The sequence below is a fragment of the Phoxinus phoxinus genome (genome assembly GCF_949152265.1).
Source record: "Phoxinus phoxinus genome assembly, chromosome: 15".
Classification (NCBI taxonomy): Eukaryota; Metazoa; Chordata; class Actinopteri; order Cypriniformes; family Leuciscidae; genus Phoxinus; species Phoxinus phoxinus.
The window spans coordinates 11,882,665-11,889,407 of NC_136890.1; positions in this window are offsets into that span (position 1 = coordinate 11,882,665).

Genomic DNA, 6,743 nt, shown 5'->3' on the forward strand with positions numbered 1-6,743 from the left:
ATAACTGTGAACAATTTTGAGTCGTTGTGTGTAAATGATGACACTGTGTTGTAGTTGTGTTTAACTTTTGCCTGCCTGTGTTTAGCATTTTGAAACACAACTGCATCACAGTGGGAAATGTGTGTTAGTGAGTGTTTAGAATGTGTTTAGAGTTTTGAAAAAAGAGTGCACGAGATTTACAAACAGTGTCTACCTGAACTTGTTTAAGTTTTTTTTTTTTCAGAAAAAGTGATTCATTTGACAAATTGGTTTAGACTAATGAGAATTTGGATAAGAGAATGGGATTTAGTGTTTTAGCAAGAAAAAGTGCAAACAATAATTATTATTTTTTTACCTTTGATGCATGTAAACCTGTTGTAGGAGACCTCCAAAACATAATTAGGAGCCTTTTAAATAGCATAAGTGTACTTTAAAACACGACAAAAGATTATAAAAAAAATAACAAAATAAAAAGTACTTAATGGTAAACCTTTTCGGTAACACTGCTCAATTCTCACTATATGAACTAGTCGCTGATTAGCATGCATATTACTAGGATATTGGCTTTATATTACTTTTAAAGCAGATATTAATGCCTTATTCTGCATGACCGTATTCTACATCCCTAATCCTACCCAATACCTAAACCTAACAACAACCTTACTAACTATTAATAAGCAGAAATTATGAGTTTATTATTAGAGAGAATTAGACCTTAATCTAAAGTGTGACCAACTTTTAATTTGACAAGTGCACTTTTTAAAAGTGTACTTAAGTGTGCTTAAATGTATGTCATTGATATTATCTATAGTTTTTTTTTTAAGAGTGAAGGCACCTTTAAAATCTTCAAATCATTAAAAGTTCACGCCTGCAGAGGGAGACATTTACAGCTGCACTGTACCACAAAGCTCCCAAGAACAATTTTAAAACTAAAACATGGCGTGTGAGGCACTGTTTTCATGCAGACTCTATAGATTTAAGATTTATATTCTGTGACATACTGCATGCATGCCATCAAAATGTCATGAACCTGTTCCTGCATTTCAGAAGTGCATGTTGCCGTGCCAAGTGTTGGTTGGTTCTGTGGAGTGTCTGACTCTTGGACTGCTGGGAGTCGCAGCTGTGTGTGTGTGTGTTTCAGGTAAACCTGAGGTTATGGGGACAAAATACCCCCACAAAGATGGCAACATGTTAAATTACTTTGTGGGGAAATTGTTTTGGTCCCAAACTCATGGTCACTAAAGTTGTCACTTAATATGCGGCGTTCTCAAAACATTGCTCCATTTTCGACCATTGCTCCTTTTCAATATTGAATGTTTTTTTTTTCTTTCTTTTTTTTTAGGGCAGGACTATAAAAGAATCTACAAGATCGCTTATCTTATCAAGAACTTCTCTATCTAACTATATTCTGGGTTCAAGGAAAAGACACCCATCCTGCAACAGTCACATGTGTGCATCTGTTATCAAGACTATCAAGTCCAGTTTTGCCACAGGCACTAATCTATCAGAAAAGATCATTTCTGGCACCGGCCCTCTGTGTCTCCCTAAGAAGCTTAGCCTGAAACATTGACTCTTGGAATGGTTTCGCTTGTAATCCGCGTCATCAGATATTCCTGACCGTGAAAAAAGATCAAGGTTTTGTTTTGCCTGTGGGATAAAAACCGATGCTTGGCTAAAATCAAGCCAGGAGGTGAAATGAAATCCAGTCGAGCTTATTTCTTTAAATCTGAGAACTACACACTAACTCTACGAATGTAGGCCTATTAGCAAAAACTAGTTGCATACAGATATTTGCATATCTGTCACTGCATTTGATTAAATTGAATCCTTCATGATTTTGATCAATTAATGAGCTGAGATTTTCTGAATTATATGAATTGCAACGGATCATAATTCAAAACATTAGCCAGCAGGTGGCACTCTTTGAAAGAATTATATGATTATGGCTAGAGGGTGATCAGAGGACTCAGCACACAAAGAGGATAATGAAACACAACCAGGCAGTGGAGGATTTGAATGTTCACAGACATTGGGGCCAGTACACAAAATGTCATATCAACAAGTAAAGGGATCAGATATCCACTTCTGGTTGTGAGTTGATCTCATAACTGAGTTCAATGCTTTGATGCATTCTGTAAAAGAAGTGTCGAAGAAATACAGGCTACTTTTTGCAGACGCTATTTCCCAAGAGATCCATTTCATTGACCAAAAAAAAGTGAATGAAATGGGGTAAGTTGTCACCAGTCATTATAAAGGCTACTGTATATATATATATTTTTTTTCATCTTGAGCCAAGGATTCCAATGTTGTAATATGAAATACTATAATGCTATATTACTATATGTAATAGCCTAATAGACCTATATTTACGCAATTTATTGTGTGACACTTGGAGATTCTCAGGAGTCACTTTCACCAATAGCTACAGAGGGAGGGAGAGAGAGAGAGAGAGAGAGGTTGACTAGAGCTGATTGGTATTCTGTACGCGTGCGGATGCGCTGCAGTTTTCCTCAGCTCGTGCAGCACTCCGCCGGTCAGCTGATGCGCTAAATGACCCCATGCGCGCGCTAATATGGGGTTTGTGCGCGAGGGAATTCCATTCAGTGATAGTACCTCTGGGACACTTGCTGTCCTCGTGGATGCTGCTGCTGCTGCATAGCCACATGTCATACGCACTTACAATAGACTGCCCAAACACACACAACTACAAAAATGTGCTTCTTATATTTTTATTCTAAAATTCTATTATGGTCATTTGTTACCCTTTACATCTAGCTACCTCACAACAACCCCCACAACAACCCCCCATAGCTATATATTAGCTCTCTACAGATCACAAATGTGTAAAATCATGCTGCTTGAATCTTAAAATAAATCTGTGGGGCAGTGAAGGCTGACCAAAAAAAAAGAAACAGCATAGCCTGCAAGAGTACTAGGCTAAAAAAATATGCCTAAGAGAAAATATAATTAGAATAGAATAGAATAGAAATGAAATAGAAATTTCGGACACTTCAATGCATGTTACCATATTAAATTAGCCCAATGAAAATGTATTAGGCTAGCCAACCCAGGCCTAAATATGCATTTTAAAAAGCTTTTTTTTGAAAACCTATTAGAACTGGAATAAAAAAAATATTATGCTATATAATTTCATAATTTACTTTCTTCTTTGAAATTTATGTTTAAAGTGCTGCCAAATGTACTGGTGGATCTATGGGATTAATATCCTGCCTTGATTCAAAACTGAAAATAAAGTTCTGAAAGGTTGAAAACTCAAAATCTTACAAAAAAAAAGTTGTCCAAGATCGAAAAATAAGATTTGCAAGCTTGCAAAATGTAAAAAAAATAATATCTGCAAACATTATGTTGTTTTTGAGATTTCCTTCTTCAGAATTGCAAAAAAAAAAAAAAATTATGATGTTGCGCAAACAGTTTTTCAGAGTTTCAAATGTTTCAGTGTTCTCCGTAATTCTTCTTTTTCACAATGGAGCCCAATGTAGTCGGCTTCATTAACATATGACTCTGATTCTTTTTGGTGAGTCAAAAACAGTGCACACCAATTCACGAACAAATGGATTGTTCGTTTTGTTCTTGAATCTGATTTTTTTTTTTTTTTTTTTTTACTGCTTTTCGGAATTCGGCTAACACAGAAGTCCTCTGAGAAATCTAACCCGATAGTATGGGATTTCGGTACTATTTTTCCCACATCGCTTTTCCTCGTTTACTTGATATTTGTCGAGTAGCCGTCACCGTGTTCTCATGGCGCGCAGATTCTTTCATCATGGATATACAGACCTTATTGCATCTGACGAAAAAAATAAGTAAAATGAAATCAATAAGAAGATCCCAATAATGGAAAACTAATGGCAGAGTTAGGTAAGAATCTATCTTTCATTAACTAGATTAAAACATTTAGAAGCCTTTATCTTGGCTTGAAATTTCAAGCCTAGATGCTAATTGCTAAGCGGTTGCTATTCTAGGTGGTTGCTAAAGTGTTGCTAGTGTAATCTGGATGGTTGCTAGGATGTTGCTATGCAGAATACCTGCCACATACCCTATGCATGTTTTTCTAGATCTGCCCCTGATTGGTAAGCTTATGGCAGGCTAAACTAAATATACTTTTTTTGCCATTTCTATTTCGTATGATGTCAATATATTTGTAATTGCACATTTGTAATGATGAATCTGCCATTTAGTACATTTAAAAAATAGTTACTTAAAATAGAACATCTAAGTTATAATCGAACACTTTACATGTGCATTGTTAGTCAACATCATAAGTGTACTTAAAGCATGACAGCATAAAGCATAACGATTATAAAACGTGATTTAGCCTAAAATGCACTTTAATATAGTCATGAAACTATGCTCTCTTTAAGTTCACTTAAGTGGCCTTTTATTTCATTATTTTTTATAGTATCTGCAAGTACAGTTTTTTAATAATATTTACTTTTAAGATTCTAGTAGGAGCACCAGCACATAAGCATCCAAAACACATGTTGGTAACTAGCAATGCTGACGTTTTCAACTGGAATAAGAGAGTCACAGTGAGGTAAAGAGATATGCACACCAACTCTCATCCATCCAGCAGATTATGCTTGTGGTGCTGAGAGGATTGCTAGACAAAATGGATTACAACATTTATGTTTTTCTCCTTGTTTTTTTTTTCTCTATGTTTCCCAAAACTACTTAAATGATTTTGTAAAAAATGGAGGGAGGGGGAGAGAGAGAGTCAAATTAAATGGCCTAAAGCAAAGAAGAGATCGGGTTTTGGGCCCCTATGCTGTTTGGATTTGTGCTCTTGAGTCACAAATAATTCATGTCGGCTGGACAGCCATCCATACCAGATGTGCATGAGGGATAGTGTGACAACACTGTTATTATGTAGGTTTTTTTCGTTTCTTTTTTACTCCAGACATAAAGATCAGTGATGTTTAAAATAGTTGCTTTGAGCTTTCAATAATATCCTCTTTAGCTTTTAATCATATCTTCTTTTAATATTCCTATTTTTTCCTGTCAGAAATCTCATGCTGAATCCCAATGCAATGCTGGAAGTTTCAGTGCATGAGGTGAATCTGAAAGTCTGATTTATTAAAGACCAGTGTCATGAAAACATACTTTTTCACCTTTATCTGGTATGAGTACAACATAAACGCAGCTACTGTAAACATATCTCACCCACTGCACTGTATTATGTAAGTCAGTTTTATTAATGTTCAATTAAATGTATTATTTTTATTTTTTATTTGTTTGTTTAATGGTCTGAAATTATTTTATAAAACAGATAGGCTAGTTCCGGAGTCCGGACCTTCATGCTGACTGGTCAAAAGTCACAGTAAAGACATGTTTAATGTTACAAATATTTATATTTCAAATAAATGCTGTTAATTTGAACTTTCTATACATCAAATAATAATAAATATTAAGCAGCACAACTGTTTTGAAATGTTGTTTTTTTCCGCAGCAAATCATTAGAGTTTTGAAGGATCATGTGACATCAACGACTGCTGAAGATTCAGCTTTGCCTACATGAATCAATTACATTTTTTAAATATATTAAAATAGAAAACAGTTAATTGAAATTGTAATCATATTTTACAATATTATGTTACTGTTTTTACTGTATATTGATAATAAACAATTTGATTCGGTGAGCACAAGACGCTTATTTTAAAAGCATAAGAAATCTTACAAGACTCCAAACTTTTGAATGGTTGAGTATACTTTCCAAATGTATAATTTGTAATAAAAAAAAGTTAAATCCAGTCAAATTCTCCAAAACATCTATAATACTCTTATTTTAGAGTTTTTAAAGGTCAGGTGATGTGTCACTAGCTGATTTGGGCGGTCAATGAAAGTTTCTACCATAAAACTGCAAATAAACACACAATAAAGACAAATATACAAAGCTCTAGAAAATAAACAGAATTGACGTGTTGTAGCCTTAAAGTCCACCTATGGTGAAAATCAAGCTTTTAATGTTGTTTATGTCTAGTTGTGTTTTTAATATGCTTTAAGACAAACCATTTCAAACTCCATTGTACTGAAACTGCTGTGAACCAAAGACAGTCTCAAAAACGCGGTTTGAAATCGCTGGTGTTTCTGACGTCACAAACTACCATGTAGCCAATCACATCAACGTGTGATCGTCAACGAGTGGATCTCTGAGCTGGTGTGAGTGAGTGGAGGCAGGGCTAATTTGCATATTCATAGAACCGCGTATACTAAATGAGGCATGTGTGTACACTTACATTCAAGCTATTTTAAAGCATGAAGATTTTTTTTTCAAGGAAAAATCTTTTAAATATGTAATTTGGGTGTTTAAAGGTTAGTTTTAAGGTATACCATTATTGACTACAGAGGGACTTCAAATGCAGATGTGTGTGTTTGGGCATGTGGAGAGGTGTGAAGTCATGGTGCAGTGTTCAGGGGTCATGAATGATTCATACAAAAGGCCCCTGGCGGTGTCCTCCATGAAGATCTACATGGCTTGAGGGGAAGTCAGTCCTCCTCAGCTCGCCCTTGTCGGCCCTGAGGCTGCGGTGGCTACCTTTTGAAATGCCTCCCACCCATTCAAAGCGAAGCCCATGCTCTGTTTCCGAATGCCTTCTAGTAACTGTTCTGCCATGTTTTCATCAGTGATGTGGATGGTATAATTTAGCAGGCATAAGACCCTGTGACAGCCACGGTAACTAATGTGTGTTCTTGCACTGCAGCAGTTCCAGATGATGGATGCAGTTCACCTTTATACACATGTGCCTGGA